General features: G+C 41.7%; 1 protein-coding gene across 2 annotated transcripts in view; it reads left to right on the top strand.

Moving 5' to 3' along the window:
- SMCHD1 (structural maintenance of chromosomes flexible hinge domain containing 1) overlaps positions 1-3,799 on the top strand; it is a 181,113-nt gene extending 177,314 nt beyond the window's left edge. Inside the window, exon 48 of one of the 2 annotated variants that reach the window (XM_039527011.1) lies at positions 497-3,799. The gene's annotated coding sequence lies outside the window, so the exon portion shown is untranslated. The remainder of the gene's footprint in view (positions 1-496) is intronic. The other variant, XM_039527012.1, reaches the window with a different exon arrangement.
- The last annotated feature ends 18,500 nt before the right edge of the window (positions 3,800-22,299 follow it).

The raw sequence follows: 22,299 nt of genomic DNA, 5'->3' as shown, positions 1-22,299 counted from the left end.
TGAGACCATTTAAATATTTGATAGCTGTATTCTGTAACAGTATGATCTTACTGTATTACTGTGCCACGTTGCTTTTTTTACTGTTTTCATTTGTTGGTTATTCTTTTCCTCCTCTTAACTATCACCTAAATGCAAAATTTAAGTAGCTAGCTAATGGAGAGATCTAAACAATATATCACCCTGCTACCACCCCCATTCTTATCAAAATAACTACAAGACCAGTGATAAGTATAAAAGTAATCCATGTACAATATTAGTAATTATATTTTACTCTTATGATCATCTCATCATGTTATTCAGTCATAAAGTCACAGTCAATACATCAAAACAATCTGGGGTGATTTCTTCTCCACAAATTTTGAGACATACCTCCAGCTAATGTAAATTGTCCATCAATTTCAATGGAGCTATGGTAATTTACATTAGCTGAGGATCTGCCCCTTTACATCTACTGTATAATTGGTTTATAGACACTAATACCATACTTTCTCTTTAGTTCAGAAGAATATCGCCTCTCCTATGAAGAAGCAGCAGCCAGTGCAAACCTCCATAGCAGAATTGAGTGGGACCCTACGGAAGGGAAAGGCATAGACCAATCAGATTTGGTGGAAAGTAATTGTGTATTGAAAAATGTAAATAAGCTCTAATTTTTTGTAAAGTTAATTTTTATTTCTATAAAAGCTTCCAGAGTTTTTAGTTTCTTGAATGTGGAAAAGCTTTAAAATATACCCTTGTTTATTTATGCAATAAAATTGCTGCAATACAAAGAGCACTGCAAATACAATATGTTGTGGTGATTTAAGGCTGCAGTAAATGTAATTAAATATGACTTTAATTTTGAAAGTGTCTTAATATGTCTTGGATAAGAGGTAGTTCTAGATTGCCCTGTTCAAGTAGTTGAAGGAAGTCATAATTCTAAGGCAAAAATTATATGGATAGAGCAACAGTACATTGAGATTCAACCAAAGCAGAGTCCTTAGGCAGTTGACTTCAAACAAAGTCTAAGGTTCTGTCCAAGGAGTGGAAATTAAGCATTTGTGTACCTCAGATGATATCAACAGAGGAGGCAAGGTTTGTCTTTAGCCACTAGACCTAGAACTTACATTGATAGAAGGCTGTATTTCCATAGTATGGCTTGACAAAGTGAGAGACTTCATGGGTGCCTGTAAAAATCTTCTATACATAAAGCTGGAAATTACATTGCTGGTTGTGATCGCCAGGCATTTTTTTGTTGATATTTTAGTGATATAAACTATTATTATTATTTGCTTTACTGCAGCCCCTATAATGTGCTGTTTGCTTTCTGTGCAATTAGGAATAGAGTTCCTGCTCCAGAAAGCAAACAGTACATGACAAGCAATAGACAGTGGGTGGTGAAGAGAAATAAATATACAGTGAAAGAATTTTTTCAGATTGTCCGCTGTTCCCAGTCTATGTAGCCATTGTTAGTTAGCCAGTTTCTTTTCAGCATCATGATGAGAGAGGGATGGGAGGCTATAGAAGGTAGTGGCCTTACAAATTCTGAGTTGAGATCCAATGCATGAGAAATGACATGGAAGAAAGCACAAAGACAGTTTTAAGAGAAGCACACAAACAGGGCATGGAGTCTGGTAGCTTCAGCTGAGGAGAGAGGATACATGGAGATATACCTATCTCGTAGAACTGGAAGGGACCTTGAAAGGTCATCACTAGCAGGACCAAGTACTGATTTTGCCCTAGATCCCTAAATGGCCCCCTCAAGGATTGAACTCACAACCCTGGGTTTAGCAGGCCAATGCTCAAACCATTGAGCGAGCCACTGAATAGGACAAGCCAGAGATATGAAGGAGCTTGAAAGTGAGAACCAGGAGCTTGAATTTGGAACAGTTGGAAAGTAGCCAGTAGAGATAATTGAATGAGGGAAGACATAAAGGCGAGGAAGAAGACCATAGCAGCTGAATTTCCTATGGACTGGTGGGGGACAATGAGTATCAAAGGCCTGAGAGGAACAGGTTACAGTAATCAAAATAGGATATGGTGAATGCCTGGAGAAAAATTTTACATATGAAGACAGAAGTTAACGTTTTGAAAGTGTGTAAGCCTTACTGACTTTCACTATATCACTTAGCTGCTCTTGAAAATTTTACACTGAAAACTCTGGAACTTAAAAATGTTTTGGAGGATGAATTAAGATTTGGGTATGCCTTGGATGTGTGAGGCGAAGGAAGGGGAGGAGTCAAAGATGACCTCCAAGTTCTTCAGTTGAGTCACATGGATGGTGGTCATGTGGTCAATATATGACAAAATGAGGAGTACTGGGCAGGAGGCAGGGGGCATGAGTTCAGTTTTGGCCAAACTGAGTTTAAATAATTGGAGACAGGCTGAAGGATACAGGTCAAGAGTGGAAAGGTAGATTTGTGAGTCAGTGTAACTGTATGATGAAGATTTAGATGAAGCCATGTGAGCAACTGAGATTACCTAAAGAAAGGATGTTGAAGGGAGTGAAAGGATCAAGAATGGGGTCCTGTGAGCTACACAAGCCTCAACAAATCCATTCCTGAAGTCAAACTTGATATTGAGAACCCAGGTTTCTTCACTACCCGTGGCAGTCTTCAGACTGTAACATTGGAGACATTTATTTATTCTCACTCAGCAACAAGGAAGTTAGATAGCTTTTTAGACTGAAGCATACTGTGCAACGCTATCCAGGAGAGTAACATTGCTCTCTTTCTTAGCTGAACTAGAGTAAGTTGGGAACAAAATGAGCAACTTCAGGAAAAGCACCCTTTTCAATGATCTTGGAGAATGCTGGTCAGTGGTGGATATTTTGTGAGTGACATTTCTAATTTAAAAAAAAAAAGACTTAAGTACAGAACTTAATGATCCACATTTATCTGTGGAGTTATTCCAGGCATCAGTTTGTTCCACTGCTTATTTTTCTTTTTAAAAAATCACATATATTAACTGCAGCAATATAAAATTAACTACAAGTGTAATAATAAAAAGTACTTCCATCTGGTTAGAGTACCAGCCACCTCACATTTAATGGCCATCAGAAAAATAGGAACTAAAGGTAAGATGCATGTCTGCTTCCATATAAATTTCATTCTAGCCCCTAAAATACATATATTGAAGCACACCAGTCCATTCTCTCACACTGCTTTTTTGTGTGTTTATACGGTATGTATAATTTATTAGAACTAGGAAAAATTGCACTGTACGTTGTTTTCTTATGAAGTTAAATAGCTATTTAATAAAAAAGGTTTGAATGTTCATGTAATTACACATGTAGATAATAAACAGACAACTGAAACAATATAGCTGTAAAATATTTGGTTTATTCAGGACTATTTATAATTATATAGTGTGAGTCCCTTAAGAGAAGCATATCCCATGACAGGGGAAGAGCAGCCAGATTCCAAAGAGAAAATTGGACAAGTCTTGTAGTTTGGACATATCATTAGCTTCTTTTTAGTATGTGTGTGAAATGGGGCACCAGATGGCAATGGTAATCACTATACTGATTATTTTATTTGAGGCAAGAAGAAAACAATATAAACTAGTGTGAACTCCTGTGTAATTTAGGCTAAAGAATGTCACCCAGTAATTTCTACATCAAACCCACAACTTCTGTTGATGTTTAGCATATCTTTTAGAAATATATCCAGTCTTGACTTAAGGACTCCAAGTGATGGAGAATCTACCATGTCCCTGGGTAAGTTGTTCGAATGGTTAATTATTCTCCCTGTTAAAAATTTGTACCATGATTGTAGTCTGAATTTGTCTAGCTTCAGCCTCCAACCATTTGATTTTGTCTTTTTCTGCTAGATTAAAGAGCTGTCGATCAGAAATCTTTTACCTGTGTAAGTACTTTTTACACCATGATCAAGATGCCTCATAAACCTCTCTGTGGTAAACCAAATAAATTGAGCTTCCTTAGTTTCTCACTATAAAGCATGTGTTCCCAATCTCAAGTAATTCTTATGTTTTCTGAATCCTTTCCAGTTTTTCAAGATCCTTTCTGAAGTGTAGATATCAGAACTGGATGCAGTATTCCAGTAATGATCTTATTAATACCATAAACACAGGTAGTAAAACATCCCTACTCCTACATGACCTTCCCTTGTTTATCCATCCAAGCATTGCATTCACCCTTTTAGCTACAGAATTGCACTGAAATCTACCCTAAATCCTTTTCAGAGTCACTGCTTTCTAGGAAACAGTCTCCTAGTTTATAAATGCAACCTACATTATTTCTTCAAGTGGTGGTCCTTATTCCACACACATGTACCCTTGTGCACCATGCAGCTGAGACCATAAAATCCTGCAAGTAGTGGCCGTTGGTTGGTCCATACCTGCACCCTGTAGCTCCTTATGCTCAGGACAGAGGGCATAAGGGGAGGTGCAAACTGACTACCTCTCCTCTGCCCAGGTAGGGTTACCCTCCAAGAGATTTCTGGTCAACAGTGCTTTGGGGCTCCCACCAACCAGCCTTCAACTATTCATATAGACCCTATTGGGGTCCATGGGATCCTTATGACACCCTAGAACTGTGCAGTCTATGAGAGTCATATCCTCCTCCTCCAAGACAACAGCGACTGGCAGCTCTACAGGAGTACATGGAGGAGGAAGACAGTGAGCCAATCCAGTGGTATGGACAGATGTATCTTTCTCATCCAAAGAGGCAATTTCCTTATCTTTTTCATCCCTACCTGACTACAAGAGGCAATATCAAGAACTATTGCACAGGATGGCAGCAGGACACAGTACAAGCTCTTGGATGTCCTACTGCTGACTGGACCCAGTCAGGTAGCTCTTCCAGTGAATGAGGCCATTATGGAACCCCCAAGCGTGTTGTAGCATACACCAGCAACGGGTGCCTCTGTTCCTAAAAGGGCTGAGACATGTTACTTTGTGCCCACAAAGGGGGCAGTATTTTTGTGCACCCATCCTTCCCCTAATGCTGTAGCTGGAGAATTTTGCCTAGCAGTACCTGTAGGAGGCAGCGCTTGCACCTTGTGGTCATAGCTAATCCCTTGGTTATGTGAGGCAGTGCCACCTCAGCCTCCCTGCAGTTCCTTCTTTCTCCCCATGGCTGGACTCTGAGCTCTGTGAGGTTCTCAACCTCACAGTTCCTCATCCTTTGACTTCATTGTTCTAGTTGTATATAGTTAGTACCCTTAGTATTCATTTTAGTTAGCTGAGTTAAGTGTTTTCCTGTAATGCCATCACCAGGGTTCAAACATTGTCCATCGTGTGGGGGGAGGGAGTGATCCCCAACAATAACACACTCAAAATGTGCTTGTGTAACACTGACAGACCCTGGTTGTCGGCGGGCAGGATCGAAGCTGGGGGCTCTGGAGTTTAGTGCATCAGCCTCTACCACATGAGCTAAAAGTCAACTGGCTGTTAGCTAAGGCTGTAGAGCAGACTCATTTTATCTCTCTTTAAGTGGTCTCAGGGCTACTAGATGGGACAGAACTCCACACCCAGGAGGTGTGTGGGTTACACCTGCTCTGCTTAGGCAAGGCTCACATCAAGGAGTGGTGTTATATCTGTAAATCGTTCACAAAATGGGTTCAAGTGGCTTGAGACCTTTGCCTAGAACAGCAACTTCTCAAGCAGGTCATGGGGCCTGTGTCAGCACCAAGGCCGACATAGGATTGGAGGTTGCCGTTGTTCTCGGTGAGTGGTATCAGCTCACGCTCTGGCACAGGCACCTCTCCTAAGAGGTAAAGAAGCTGCTGTCCATCAAGTGCACTGAAGGAAAGGTCTCATAAGGCCAATCAAGACCACTCCAGGTCTCCTGGAGACTGTTCTTCCTCCTCCAGAAAGAGTTCAGTTGTTGCCAGTATGCAGAGTGGAGCAGGCCTTTCCAGCTGCTCCTGAGTACTACGTAGGAGTTTGGGAGAGCACATACTGTTGACTCCAGAACTGATGAAGGTGATGCCAGCACAAACTGGTTCCATGCCAATGGCAGATCTGCCTTTTCATCCCAAGCTCTCCATTGGTCCAAGACTTCACCAGGGCTACGGCATCCACAGCCTCACTGCCTGCACAGGCTGCTGCCTGCACAGGTTGCTGAACCTTTGGGTCCATTGGCACTCTATCCCAATATTCCCTGGCTGCAGACTGTGGAAGTCACCTTTATTTTTTCATGTAGCAGCTATAAAATATTTTCTTTTTCATATTGTTCCATCTGTAAAGTCCCAGACGCTCTCTAGCAGTTGTCTGTTGCTTCTGTAATTTTTAAGAGTGGTTCATGAACTATATGAGTGGTCTGGTCGAACCCTTTTGGAAAGAGGTTATTAGTTCAAAAAGTTGCAGAATAAAATATTGGCTGGTTTATTTTTTATTTTTAAAAGCTGCTGCTTTTCTCAGTGAGGTATAAATCTTTTTTTAAATTAGATTTAACTTCCTGCCTTTAAAAAAACAACATGTAATATTGAAATGAAACCTTTAAATTTCATATTACCTCCTGGTTTTATAACATTTGATTTGACACACAGTCCATTGGAGACGGGTTCTGTGGGGAAAAATGTATGTGATCATGTAATTAAAGACCATATCATACTGCATATGCACAACGAGAACAAATTAAGGTTGCACAGGCAACCTTAATTAGGGTGTTTTCTAACTTGAGAGCTTAACATTGCAAACGCTGATTTTCTTTTAATATATTTTTTGTGTAATATTTATAACTATCTTGATCAATAATTACAGGGAGGTGCAGCTTTTTAGCTAGTAAGGCTGGTTGTGGAGGAGGATTCATTATAGGAATATAGTAAAATGTAGGAATTATTGCTGCAATCCATGTGAAAGGATGCAATAGTTTGGTAAGTAGGTGTTTAAGATCATCTCTTCCTTGGAGAAGTCCCTGGCTGCCTGTGTGATAGTAAGTTTTTTGGAAGAGGTGAGAATGGAGAGGCAGAAGCCCAGTGAAGGTTACTAATAACAGACTTCTGTCATAAATATTCATATGAGATGGAACAGTTTGAGGAAGTGCAATGGAAGACAGTGCCTAGGAACTAGAGGCAAAGCCATCAAATACAAAGCATGCAGGAGTGCTGTGAATATGCAAGAACCCTCCCATGCTGAAGCTGAGCCTGCCAAGCTGCTAATGGTACAGTAGTGACAGCAAGACTAGCTATGAAAGAACTTCCTTAAGCTTATGGAAATATTCTTATCTTCACCCACTCATTAATTGTCCTGGGGGCACACAGCAAGGCTGAAGGAGTGGAAGTGTTGTAGCAGCATGGTAACGATGGGGATAGGTTAGGCCACTTATCGGGATGCCTTTTGTGGGGATGGGGTTGTAGATCTGCTTGTAATGCACATCCTAGCCCCAGGTGAAGCTCTTAACTGCAACACAGCCTGAATGTGGAATGTGAGTTCTGCAGAGAAGAGGTGCTGCTCCCAGCTTGTGCCCCTGAGACAGGGAGTCAGTATTTAGTTTTCAAACAGAGGTAGGGTGATTAAGATAAGAAAGGCCTGGTACTTAAATTAAGAATCTAGAAGTCATTTGATGAGCCTGTAAAACAGGAATCCCTCTACAGCAGGGGTGGGCAAACTACGGCCTACGTCTGACCCGTCAGACTGTTTAATCTGGCCCTTGAACTCCAGCTAGGGAGCAGGGTCGTGGGCTTGCCCCGCTCCGCCTGGCAGTCCCCAGCCCCCAACTCTCACATGCTGAGCCACACTGCACACGCACGACCAACACCCAAGACCACCAGGCTGTTTTCAGGATCGGAATCCCACCCCTTACTCAGGAGTGTGCCCAATCCCCAAAACGCCAGTCTCCTCTTGTAAGCCACACCCGTCCCAGCTAGGGTGCCTCTGCCCGTGGTGGTGCCTGGTATAGCCACCTTGGTGTCACTGCCAGCAGGGTCCCTAGGAGTCCCCCGTACCACCCCTGTAGAGCTCGCCTCCCCCACCTCAATAACATCTCTTACTATATACAAACTTTTCATGAATGCAATAGTGCAAACAGAACTCAAAGTACAACAGTCAGAACATTTCAAATACACCATTTTTGGGGGGAGGGTGGAACGTAAAGCGACAGGTGAATACACCTTGCTTCTGCCTGTCCACATAGGTTCTGGGATAGAGTGCCATGGCTCAAAATTGTCAGGGGCACTGATGCTTGACAAATCCAGGCTAGAGAAAGGGCCCAGTTTTTTCATGATGCATGCAATTTCCATAATGAGAATGACACCAGACTTTAATGCCATTGTAGAGAAGGGTGACAAGCTGCATTGTTCACATTAATCAGTGAGGGCGTGGAAAGGGGTAAGCTTGGTTTAATTATTGTAATATGTTATGATGGTATAGTTCTAATAATAAGTAAGGTTTATGTTTATTTCCACTAAAATGTATCTTTATTAAATAGAATTTATTTGAATATCTCTGAATTGTTAATTTCGTAAGCATTCATGGCTTATAATTTCGATACCTAGATGTGGCCCTCAGGCCAAAATGTTTGCCCCCACACACCTGGGGCTCAGGCTGGCTCAGGCTTCGGTCCCCCATCCTGGGGTCATGAAGTAATTTTTCTTGTCTAAAGGGGTTTGCAATGCAGTGAAGTTTGAGAACCCCTGTAGGCACTCTACTTTAGATAGTCAAGGAAGCATAGAAAAGACTAGCAGAAAAAGGGAAGCTGGCCAAGTCCCTTAAAGTAATACCCCATTTGTCATCCTTATGTAAAGTTAAGTGAAAACTGAACTGAAAGGTGTCTGCATCCACCAATACAAAGGCAGAATTATTGTAAAGCAATCATGAATTTCATATAGAGAGCCTTGCATGTCTACAAGTTTGTTTGAAGCTGCCTCCAGTTGGTTCCTATGTGGATCCTAACTCAACAGAACTGCTGTTATATTCATAAACATACATGAGTTCAAGATTCTTTATGATTACAAGTTGCAAATCCTCTATACCCAAGGACTCTTAAATTTAATAATAATGTAAACCACATCTTGGAGATTGCTTTGTGGACCACTTTCCCTCCCATTCTTGGTCATATAATATCCTTGTAATTTCAGCAATTGCTTTACATGGAGACATAATAAAGAAAGACCTGATTTTTAACTCTCAGTAGCATACTAAATGTTTTGTCCTTTTTGGAAAAAAAAAATCAGTCATGTTGTTGTCTTCTGATCTTCATTTCATATCCCTCTTAGGTTTATTTTGTGCCTCTCTGAGCCAGCACCATGTAACCAGCTATTTGTCCATGCAGCACCAGTGTTAGTGGAGTAATTTCTATTCTTGTGCACTACTTTTTTTTGTCTTGGAATGTTAATATATGTCATAAGTGCTGCAAAACAAAGTTAGGAGTACTGTATTTTGACCGTATTTGCAAGTAACCACTAAGAAGGAGTTCTTGTACTAATGACTGAGGACTTTCCTGGGTTCCATATAGAAATATTCCCGAGGGCTGTCCTTTTGGCTCGACTGTGGGCATGCCTGAGATGGTCTCTGCAAAACTTGGAGGAAGAACAAAACTTGAATGGTTTGTTACATTTTTGGCAATGGAATTATACTATATTTTTAATTCTTTTTTAGAATTTTGTACATGAAGAACTCCCACCATCCATCCCAGGGAGGCAAAAAATGAAATTTAGAGCCTCAAACTGTGATTAAAATATTTGGTTTTTACAGTTTAAGTCCCTGCTTTTCCGGTTTGCTGATTTTTTCTGTATTGGTGACACTTGTAATTTAGTTGATAAGAGGCAACAGTTGGGAATGTTGAAAATTTTGGAGCCTTTTAATCACAACAGATAAGAAAAATTAGCATAACCTGGAAACAAAGGGACTTTGTAATACATGTTTTTAGTCAGGTATATACATGATTAAAGTCAAACTGAATTTCTCAGGAACTAGTGTCCTCTGTTTTCTTCTCTTTTGAGGAGTTTCCTACATGCAGACAGATAGGAGTGACCTTGTGTCGCATGTGTGGTAAGATATGTTCATTAACAGAACAGGGACTTTCATGACTAACTTCGTCTGCAAGGACGATTGTTCCAGAGAATTATGAAAGGCATGCCAGTACATCCTTTTAGGGTGTCAGATGGTTGAGTATATGGAATACTTTCCAGGATAATACTTCTAGGCTTAAAAACATGACAATCTGTAAAGTGTTTTGAGTATGTAAAGCACTAATTAAAAACATGCCATCTTCATGGGAAGTAAAAGCCGAAAAGAAATATTGGATACTTTTTTTTCTGAGCTGCCAAAGCAAAAAGCTGTTCAGCGTTCTGGATTATAAATACTTTCTGCAAAACATGCAAATACAATTACAGCTTTAGAAACAAAAGGGTAAGTTCTTCTTTGAGTATATGTCCCTCTGGGTGTTCCACTGCCGGCTTTGCGCATGCCCATGCACTCTTGATGGAAGACCACAAAGTTGTGTCTGCGGGCCCGTACCTGCACAGAGCAGTGCCTCATGCTTTGAATGAGGACATATAGGGAGGCACAAGCCTGCCACCACTAAGTTCCTTCTTAACTGCCTGTACCTGAAGACAGAATTCTGCTGTCCGTATGGGATGGGGTCCACTCATCACTAAGGGCGCCTTCTCTGGGCTGCTCTGGGGATTAGTTCCACTCCTGTCTGATGCCACCTTCTGCTGCTTGTTCATGCACCTTATTGCCTCTCTCTACACATGCGCCTGTGTGTGTGTGTGTGTGTGTGTGTGAGATAATTACATGGGGGTCATGAGCTGTCAGCCTCCACCCCAAACCCCGCTTTGCCTCCAGCATTTATAACAGTGTTAAATATATAAAAAAGTGCTTTTCATTTATGTCGGGGGGGGTCACACTCAGAGGCTTGCTATGTGAAAGGGGTCACCAGTACAAAAGTTTGAGAATCACAGTTAGGACATCAGAGCTCCATCTCACCTCTGCCCTTAGTTCAGGCTAAGGTTCCTCAGACTCTGAGATCTCAGGACAGGGGTCCATCCCAGTACTATACTACCCAACCCCAATGAGTCCCAGTCATGAAGAGGATCCTAGGGAGCCTACCATACATTGTAGGCCCAGGTATTGATTATCATTGGAATCGCTTCCCTTATCTTCCTCTCCCTTCCCCCCCGGTGGGGTTACTGGGACCCAAGAGGCCCAAATGGTGACCAACTCCATCAGGTGGCTAAGAGACAGCACTAGCACTCGGTACCATGCCAACCACTGGCACATAAAGAGTGTTCTATGGTACTGCGCACTGCAGTACCATACACTTCCCTGGTACTGGATGATACACAGGAGGGGCAAGAGTCTGAGGGCCAGGAGCTCTCACCCTGCATCTGGGATGTCCTCCTCATCTCTGGACAAGGCAGTAATGCCACCACAGCCCTTCTATATTGGTGATTTTAAGATCTTCCAGGATCCCATGAAAGGGCTATTGGACTGCCTTCAGATCTCACTAGAGGAAATCCAAGAGTCAGAACATTCCTTGATGGGCATCCTGGACATCAAGTCCCAGGGAAAGGGTCCCCTACCCATCAATGAGGCTTTATTATCTGCCACACATACCCTGTGGCAAACACCTGCTACAATTCCACTAATATATAAGTGAGCAGATAAGAAATATTACATCTCACCTAAAGGAATGGAGTAGTTTTTCACCCACCCTACCTAATTCCCTTGATGTGGCCAATGAGAGGAACTGGATCTGGACCCCAGGCCATCTCCATCTGACAAGGAATCTGAATGGCTGGACCTGCTGGGAAGGAAGGGCTACTTATCAGCCGCTCTCCAGTTGCACATTGCCAACTACCAGGTCTGGATGGCAAAATATTATTTCAGCACATACTCCAAATTTACATACTTTATTGAGCACTTGCCATGAGACCAGACAGATCAATTTCAGTCTGTCATCACTAAAGGAGAAGTTGGTTGCGAAAGCTCTCTGCAAGCCTCTCTAGATGTCATTGATACAGCTTCCAGGTCCCTGGCCATGGTGGTGGTCCTGAGAAGAGAATTTTACGCTGGTCCTTCCAAGAGAAGTTGAAAACATGGTGAAAGACCTCTTGTTTTTGTAGGAACCTATGTTCTTCAGTGAACATTAAACTCCTCTCTCCACATGCTCAAGGACTCCAGAGCTGTCGTAGGGGATTTTTGTGCCTGCAACGAGAAGATGGTTTAGTAGATCCCAAACCAGATAGAGACTATTCCAGTACCAACACAGTTTCCGTAAGCCTCCATAGCTCTTCAGGAGAAAGGCCAGACAACAGAAATAGGGGCCTCCCGCCCCTACTTCTATCCAGTCAGCCCCTCTCTCTGAGTCATTTCTGACAGTTTCGTTGAGGGCATCAAGCCATACATTCAACTGTATTACCTGTTGTGTGACTACTAGCCACCAAATACCATCTTTTACAAGAACAAGGTTATATTAAGTCCCCATCCTCATTTCCTTACAAAGATCTCCTCAGAAAATAATGTTAACCAGGAAATTTGCCAGTTTTCTACCTAAAACTTCATGCCTCCAGAGAAAAATCAAGCCTTCATTCACCAGATGTTAGGAGGGCCCTTGCTTTCTTTCTGGACCTGACTAAACGATTGCAGGCCTCTCCCAGGCTATTTGTAGCAATTGCAGAGAAGATGAAGGGCCAACCAACTTCCACACAAAGACTGTCTTAAGTGGGTTTCGGATTACATCTTGACCTGGTATGAAAATGCTGGGATGCAGCTACCTCATGGAATAACAGCACATTCCACTAGAACTCAGTCCACATCTAGAGCTCCACTGAAGGATATTCCCATCACAGAAATCTGCAGGATTGCTACTTGGTTTTCTACCCATACCTTTGCCAAATATTACACCATCGTACCTGTTTCCAGAGATGACACCTCCTTTGGTGATGCAGTGCTTCGAACTGTCCTGGACTTACCTCTTCAGCACCCATCTCCTCATTGACTTTGCTTGGAAGTCTCCAAGTGGGAGGACCTATAGGGACATATACTCCAAAAAGGAAAAGAGGTTACTTATGTTACAGTAACTTCAGTTCTTTGAGATGTTTTGTCCCTATGGGTGCTCCACCTCCCACCCTCCATCCCCTCTGCTGTGGAGTTCGGCTTCACAATTGAGAAGGAACTGAGAGGCAGCAGACTCTCATCTTCATATATGCGCTCATTCAGAGCATGCGGCATTGCTCTGCTCAGGTGCAGGCCTTTGGACACTGCTTTGCAGGCTCTGATCAAGCGTGCACATACAGTGTATGTTTTCATAGAATCATAGAAAATTAGGGTTGGAAGGGACTTCAGGAGGACATCTAGTCCAATCCCCTGCTCAAAGCAGGATCAGCCCCAACTAAAACATCCCAGCCAGGGCTTTGTCAATCTGGACCTTAAAAACCTCTAAGAATGGATATTCCACCACCTCCCTAGGTAACCCATTCCAGTGCTTCACCACCCTCCTAATGAAGTAGTGTTTCCTAATATCCAACTTAGACCTTGCTTCTTGTTCTGTCATCTGCCACCACTGAGAACAGCCTAGCTCCATCCTCTTTAGAACCCCCCTTCAAATAGTTGAAGGCTGCTATCAAATCCCCCTTTACTGTTATCTTCTGCAGACTAAATAACCCCAGTTCCCTCAGTCTCTCCTCATAAATCATGTGCGCCAGCCCCCTAATCATTTTCGTTGCCCTCTGCTGGACACTCTCCAATTTGACCACATCCCTCCTGTAGTGGGGAGACCAAAACTGGACGCAATACTCCAGGCGTGGCCTCATGAGTGCCGAATAGAGGGGAATAATCGCTTCCCTCAATCTGCTGGCAATGCTACTACTAATACAGCCCAATATGCCGTTAGCCTTCTTGGCAACAAGGGCACACCATTGACTCATATCCAGCTTCTCATCCACTGTAATCCCCAGGTCCTTTTCTGCAGAAAAGTCCAGTCTAGTTTTACAACTCAAATAACTGGGCTTTCACCATTTTTTCTTTTTTTCTTTTCTCTTTTTTTTGGGGTGGGGGGGGAGTATTTCACATTTGTTTGGACAGTTTCCTGATATTGTTTCTGTGTTTTTGTTTTACTCAGTTTCATCCCATTACTCTTAATCCTATCCTTTTTTACCATCCAAAATTATTCCTTTTTATTTTGTTTCACTCTTCAGACGTGAGTATGTGTAAATACAGTATGTGTATATTTTATCATATTCCCCTTAATAATCATTTCAACAAATTGTACTACAGATATGTAATTCCCATAATCATTCAAGCATTTGAATTATTTTTATACCCTTTAAATGTCCTTTAGGACACAATGTAAATTTTTATGCTTGTAATAGAAATAGTCAACGTGTCTGTCTATTTTGTCTTCTGTCTAAAGCACTCTATCATACAATTGTCACAAAAGGTTATATTCTGCCCTTAGTTAATCTGTGCAATTATTTAAATCAATGAGTTGTACCGTAATTTGAGTTCTTTGAGATGTTTTGTCCCTATGGGTGCTTCACCTCCCACCTTCCATCCTCTCTGCTGTGGAGTTCGGCTTCACAATTGAGAAGGAACTGAGAGGCAACGGGCTCACACCTAGGAAAAATTAGGTCCCTAAAGACAAGATCCACATCTTACAAAACTTGGAAAATATTTTAAACCCTCTCTGCACCATGAGAAGTTACTCACCCTAATATAAACATCAAGCAAGAGCCACATTTTTATTAAAAGCAACTGGATTTGTATATGTTGTCTAAATTAACTCACTGAAACAGAAGGAGCTAGTATTAATACATGGGAATCCCACCCTCAGGGATGGTCCACACTAAGAAGCGGGGTCGAACTAGGGTACGCAAATTCAGCTACGTGAATAGCGTAGCTGAATTCGAAGTACCCTAGTTCGAACTACTCACCCGTCCAGATGCCGCGGAATCGAAGTCCGCAGCTCCAAGGTCGACTCCGCCACCACCTTTTGCAGTGGTGGAGTACCGAGTCGACATGGCGCTCGGGAGTTCGAACTATCGCGTCCAGATTAGACGCGATAGTTTGAACTCCGAGAAGTCGAACTCACCGCGTCGACCCGGCTCGTAAGTGTAGACTAGCCCTCAGGAACAAAACTTATCAGTAAACTTTTTTCCATTTTACAGAAATAACCTCTCTTCATCCATAAAGTGAAGATAACATAATGTGAGGATCAGATTTTGAATGGTCCTCTGGGAATGAAAGGTTGGGGGTTTTATTTGTTTATTTTTGTAAAGTAAGTGATACACATGGGCCAAAATGCACACTTTGACTTCAATGGGAGTTGCTGGTTGCTCTGTACTTTTGAAAATCAGGCCACTTATTTAGGTTCCTAAATATGGATTTAGGGGCCTAACTTTTGACATCTTCTTCTGAAAATCTTGGACACGCCTATAGACTGGAGAGGGTGACCAGATAGCAAATGTAAAAAGTTGGGACAGGGGGTTAATGGGCAATAGGGGCCTATATAAGAAACAGCCCCAAATACCATGACTGTCCCTATAAAATCGGGACATCTGGTCACCTTAGAACTTGATCTTATTGCCATTGATTTCAGTGGAAGCAGGACTGAGTCATTTGGGGTCACTTAGCTGTCTCAGTAACCTGCACTCAAACTTGAGCTTTTAAAACCATAATATTCCTTTCAACATTTTTACTGCTACATGATAGAGCAAGACCTGAGGCTTCAGTAATAGCTGAGGAATAGTCTGAGGCAGGATTCTTCCCCCTGGTGTGCTCTCTAGTTTATTCTCAAGGTGGTTCAGTGTCTTGGCCACAATATGTATGTATTTTTTTTCTTTTGTACAACTCTGAATGTACCAAAATGCTTGTAGGGCCTTGGAAGCAATTATCAAGACTACACACTTTTGTCTGCCAGAGAGAAGGAAGAGTTTCAAGTCACTTAAAAGTGACCAATTGTGGCTTACCCATAGAGATGTCCATGGGTTTTGGGAAGAGCTGAAGGCCAGAGGAGAGTTGCCATGGTATTTGAACTTAGAGAGAAAGGAGAGAGAGGTGTTTCCGACTCTAACACACTGCAGACAATAACAAATGGCTAATAACTTGAGAAAACATACCAGGAGTTAAAGAATAATACATATAGGCAGTGGGCCATAGTTAACATGGGAGCAGGATGGAGAATGTTGACTTTATTAATTTATTAGAGACTTAGTCTTCATTGTCTTTATACTTCATTTCAATTTTCTTAATGGGAATCTATTTTTAATTTTTTGCAGATCAAAATTTTCCCATGGACATTTTTGATTTTTGCAGAAACTGCATTTTCCATTGGAAACTCATTCCAATGGAAAATTCCCAACTAGTTCTAATACTGGTACATCTTCTAGATGCCATTATGCTGATATAAAGGTGATTCATAGTAGTATAGTATAGTAGACAGTGTAAATAAAACATTTTAAACATTGAAAATACAACATTCCAAAAAGTAATAACTGAATCCATGACTGACTTCATTCCTGAGTAGGTGCAGTCATACATAAACTCTTCACACTCTTGAATAAACTCCAAAATAATGAATTCATTCCAGCGCTTCTACATGCTATCCAATAATGCTGTTAACTTAGTTAAGGTATTTGAGCAAATGATTTTCAGTCCACTGTACAAAATATGTATCAGTGATTTATGCTGTTTGAAAGTTCTCTTCTAACACAGTGACCTCTTTCATCATTCCTGCAGCTGTTGCTAATCCAAAGCAATAAGATGACCTATCCTTTATAGGCTACAGATATTTCCTTTAAACAATAAAAAGACAAAATAAGGATGACAGAGGTTAGTGCATGATTGAAATGACCATCAAGACAATCGGCACCAGGAAGTATGTTTGAAGAACAAGAGGTGTCTGAAGAATGAAAGGAAATAGCATCAGGAAATAACTCTGTCTCAGGTGGGAGAGAGGAAGTTCATCACTGGGCTGGGTTTGAAAAGTTGTTCTATTGTAGGTAATTTAAAGACAGTACTGAAATCCGCTGAGTGTTCTAAACCTTGTTGACATAAATACTGACAAATAAATGCTTACTTCACTAGGAAATATTAATATGCAGTGTGGCAGCCTGGGCTGTTCTTCCTTGCCAGAAATGACTGACAATTTACTGGTGATAATTTAGTGTCTTGGGATGACTGGTTAGGAGATATCTCTCTCTAAAACCCATCATTCTCTCTCGGTGTTGGAAAGAAAGGATAGACAGGGCCACTGTACGTGGAAAACAGTTCTCAATACATCATCTTTTCCCTAAATATGTGCTGTGTTGTACCAAATCAATTCATGTCTTAATGTAATGTAAAACACAAAGACCCCAATCCTGCATTGGGTTCTGCTACTGCAGATTCTCATTAATATCAGTGGGACTCTGCACAATGCAGAATTGGGGCTATTGTTGTTTGTACTTTCATCTTGGATAATTCATTTGATCAATTCACAGCCTAGTTCTTCAGCCCTTAACTTTCACACACAGTCTGTATTGCACAAAAACACATGAACATCCATCTGTAAGTTCCCAGATAAAGTACCTGACTGAATCAAAAGACAATTCTTCCTTATACATATAGTAGGTGCTAATTTTAGTTTTTTCTTAGTATGATTAAAAATGGAAAGTGCTATTAGAAGCAGTTACAAGCAAAGCAAAATGATACAAAACAAACAAACTAACCCCCTTTTTTAGGTGTAAGGCTTTTTTAATAACTTTTAGACAGGGGCCCCCAACGTGGTGCCCACGGGTGCCATGGCACCCACTTACTGGCCGGCAGACAAGCATCCTCCGAAATGCCACCAAAAAGCAGCGTCATCAAGAGGTGTCGCCGCCGAAATGCTGCTGATTTTCGGCGGCATTTCCTCAGCAATGCCTCTTGACATTGCCGTTTTTTGGAGGCATTTTGGCGGATGCTTGTCCACCAGCCACGGTCCTTGGTGGCTCGTCGTCCGGCGCCCGCTACGTGGAAAAGGTTGGGGACCACTGCTGTAATCAATTTCATTCAATTGAGTATCTTTTTGATTTTCTTTGAGATTTTCAAATGAGCCTAAAAGATGTAGACACCCCAATCCCCTTATACTTCCCATTAAAAGTAGAAAAATGAGAGGGAGTAAATATCAGCTCATTTTGGACACTTAGGTCCAGATCCTCAAAGGTATTTAGGCACCTCATTCTCATTGAAATCCTAAATAACTTTGAGGATATTGGCCTTATCTCCTTTATATTATTTTGAAAAATACCAGCCTTTGCATTCATCTCTTTTAAAATAAATTCTTGCCACCATTGACCCTTCTGTATAGGAATCTGTATACAGCCCAGTGTAAACATTTACAAGTACAAAATAATATGAGATTAGAGAAAATGTTCTATGTACACCATAATTTATTACAGAGGTGCAAAACATGTGTATATATATATATATATATATATATATATATATATATATAAACCTTCAGTTTTCCAGGTTTGCTATTAGTTTCAGTTTCTCTTTTGAAATATTTCTTTGTATATAGTCTTCCATTGTAATGTGTATTTAACCTTCAGTCTTTGAACAGTTAGCCCCTAAATAGAGGGGGCCCCTAGAGGGGGCCCACGGAATCAGAATAAGTGGAAAATCGCGTCAGAAACCAGTATTTTCAAGGCCCCAGCTACAATGCAATTATTCAGATAACTAAATGGTGATATAAAAGCCTTTGTCCTCTCTCATAGTTGTATTTTGGCATCTATAAAGGGTAAGAGTATGCCAAAGTACCTGCACCTGATGAAGACCCTGCTTCCTGTCCTCGACTATTACAGCTTCTTGCTTCTGACTCCTGCATCTTGCCTCCTGGTCCTCAAGTCTGTATGAACTGCTGCAGCTAAAATCTGTACCCTCTGCTCCTGCTACCTTTCTGATTTGCCATTCTCCTATTTCAGTCCCTTCATTGGCTTTCTCCTGCTTTCCTATTCAATTTCCAAGCCTCTCATCCTTTGTTTCAAGGCCATGCACAAGTCTGCCCCTTCCTACATTGCTTTGCTCACTTTTGTCTACTCCCCTTCTCATTGCCTATTTTTCCCCATACCTTGTTCCCAATCCCATGACTCCCCTTTTGTATTTTTCTCCCACTCTCATTTTTGTGTCTACTTTCATGATGCCCCTTACATTTGGAACACCCTCCTCTTCCACCTGAGCTTCATCCAAACCGCTCTTAAAATTACCACCTTCCATGAAGCTTTTCAGTGATGATCAGCTGACAAAAGGTGAATGTAAGGCATCATCAAAGATCAGTATCAGTGGCAGTGTTCCCTCTAATTTTTTACATCCATGTGCAGAATGAATTTTGTTATGTGCACCACTATAGAAGTGATGTGGCGGGGTCAGGGGCGGCTCTAGGTATTTTGCCACCCCAAGCACGGCAGGCAGGCTGCCTTTGGTAGCTTGCCTGCGGGAGGTCCCCGGTCCTGCGGATTCGGCAGCACGTCTGCAGGAGGTCCGTCGAAGCCGCGGGACCAGCGGACCCTCCGCAGGCATGCTGCTGAAGGCAACCTGCCTGCCGCCCTCGCGGCGACCGGCAGAGCGCCCCTTGTGGCTTGCCGTCCCAGGCATGCACTTGGCATGCTGGTGCCTGAAGCTGCCCCCCAAGGTGGGGTGGGGTCGAGGGATTTGAAGTGTGGGAGGAGGTTCAGGGCTGGGGCAGGGGGGTGAGGGCTCCGGCTAGGGGTGTGGGCTTTGGGGTGGGGACAGGGATGAGGGGTTTGGGGTTCAGACTGCCCTGAAGCAGGGAGAGTTCTCTCTCCCCTCAGTTCTCTCTCCCTGCAACAGCACCTGGGTTTGGAGGGAGAGGTGCCCCTCCCCCAGCTGCAGCTGGGTTGGGGCCGGGGGAGGGATGCCTCTCCTCCAGCTGCAACAGGTCCAGGACTAGGGGAAAGGCCTCTCTCCCTACTGCAGCCCTGAGCGCCTACGTGGTGCTTAATAGGCTGCTGCGTGGCCGTGCAGCTTAGAGGGAACTTAGATCACTAGCCTGAATGCAGGAGTTTCATGTAGTACATCGTGTGCATCTGTGTATATTTTGCTGACTGTGTCTCATTTTGACTGTAAACTCCTTGGGGTAGGGATTGCACGATGCTCTGCATGGGTCAGATTATGATAGCCTTACTCTCACATAGGTAGTCCCATTGAATTTAGAGGGACGATTCACACACAAGTATGCATATCACAATCTGACTCTATACTTGTTCATTGTTGATAATGAATAATAAAGTGATCAGAACCTATTTGGGACAGGAAGGGTAGAGTGGTTACTTGGAAGAATCTGTCCAATGGTGCGTGTGCCTGTCTGGAATTAGTCGTCTGTTTGGGGGACCACAATTGATTTTAGAGGATTACATATTTTTAGCCCCCAGTTAGTCTTAATCTTCTGCCTCATAAGTGTCACTGATTGAGGTGGGTGAATGCCCTTGAGCTGTCATTCTGCTATGTTCAGCAGAAAGCTGCAGTCTATGGTATGAGTTGTAGTTTTGAGTGTAACTCCTAGAAAGGCGCATAACATTTATAAGAAGCAATTTAAAAGTGCAGACTAGAGAGGAGAGGTTTTTTCCTTGGTTTGTTCCTGTTCTTTTTTTTTAAAAACGTTCATTTCTGAATGTGACAACTAGTATAACTTAAATCATACATTTATTGGAAAAAAGTAGCAGTATGTTCTACAGGATACTATGGTGTGGAAACCAGAGAAAAACTGTGGACTCCAAATATATATTGCTTTATATCCAGCTGGCTATGTCAGAAAGAAATAAGTTGGCTTCCATAAACCCTATTATAAACATTGCCATTTTTGTGTGTGGTTAGGTACAAGGTCAGAGGTTTTTGCTAATGAGTTTTTACATAATACCATGTTTTTCTCAATATTGTATTTTGTTATGTTTTCTTTTAAACTCACGTTTCTGTAAGAACATTACAAGCTTTTTAAAATATGCACCCGTGAACCAAAAATAAGATTTACCTTTGAATAGAGGTTCCAGGCTGATCTGGAGTGTAAAATAGCTGAGAAACTGTCAAAAATATTAAATACACCCTTCAAAACACATAATTGGAAAGCCACTAAGGTGCTGACAACTATTTTTTCAGGAACCAAGTAAGCTGTTGAGCATTACAGTCTTGGGAGTTGTCTATATAAGAAAGTTGCATCAGTTTAATTTAAATCAGTTTTTAAATCTACTTGGTTAAACTGGAGCAAACTTCTTTGTTGACACTCTCTCATTTCAGTTTGAGGGGTTATTGCAGTTTCGCTTAAATTGATTCCGATTATAAGTTAGACTGAAATGAGTCTGGTTTAAATAAAAATAAGAGCATACATGCCAGAGGTTTGCACCTGCTTAACTAAAAGAGTTTCAAATCACAGTTTGGAATTTTTGGCCGTCTTAAAAAAGCTTCCCACGTCTGTTCTTTTGGTAAATTTTTGTGGCAAGTTTCTAGGAATCATTTTGTTTTTGGAAAAAGGAACCAGGAACTTTAAAAATAATTGTCTGCTGCAATATGCACACAGGGAGCATGCTTAACAAATTAAAGGCACAATACACAGAACATACAAAGACATCAGTTGTATGGATACAGTTACCTTGTAATTAAGGATAATTTGTTATAAGATTATTGTTTTAAATATTGAATGTATGATTCACTATTTATTGTATTTATCTACTTTGTGCAGTTCTCCCTACTTTGGCAATGAAATCTTGCATTTGCTTCTAGTCCATTTCCGATCACTTTCATGTTATCATGCAATAGCATGCTGCTGAATGTTGGGTTGCAAACATTGTGGAGGATTGCTTATTTCTTTTAAAAAACTATTTTCACTGGAATTTGAATAAAAAAGTTTAATGGAAATATTTCTATTGTTTTTAAATATTATAAATGTATATCTATAGAACCTAAGTTTGCAGCAAATTAGAACTGCCAGTGTCACTTTGATCCTTTTTTTTTTTTAGCCCCGGGTCTAACTACTGTGTATACATACCAAACTATGAAGACCCAATCTTATCAAATGGACTGTATGCAGTACAGCTCAACCACATTCGGCATCATCTCTGGAATGCTGAGTGATGGCATAATGGAAGGAGAATGTGTGTGCCGATGGCCAGGTTGCTGTTTTACAAATGTTCAGAATAGGGATCTGCACTAAGAATGCTGCGGAGGATGATTGTGACCTTGTGGAATGAGCAATCAGGTTAGCTGGCAGGTGAACATCTGCCTGATCATAACAAGTGCAAATACATGAAATTATCCAGGACAAAATTGTCTGAGAAGAGACTGGGAGACTTTCATCCTGTCCGCTACAGATACAAACAGTTGGGTGGACCGTCAGAACGGTTTAGTTCTTTCTATATAGAAAACTAGAGCCCATCTAACATCCAA

This window comes from Mauremys reevesii, linkage group 2, assembly GCF_016161935.1.
Source record: "Mauremys reevesii isolate NIE-2019 linkage group 2, ASM1616193v1, whole genome shotgun sequence".
NCBI classification, from domain to species: Eukaryota; Metazoa; Chordata; order Testudines; family Geoemydidae; genus Mauremys; species Mauremys reevesii.
Note: the sequence above shows the minus strand (reverse complement) of the source record. Positions and strands in the feature narration are given on the sequence as shown.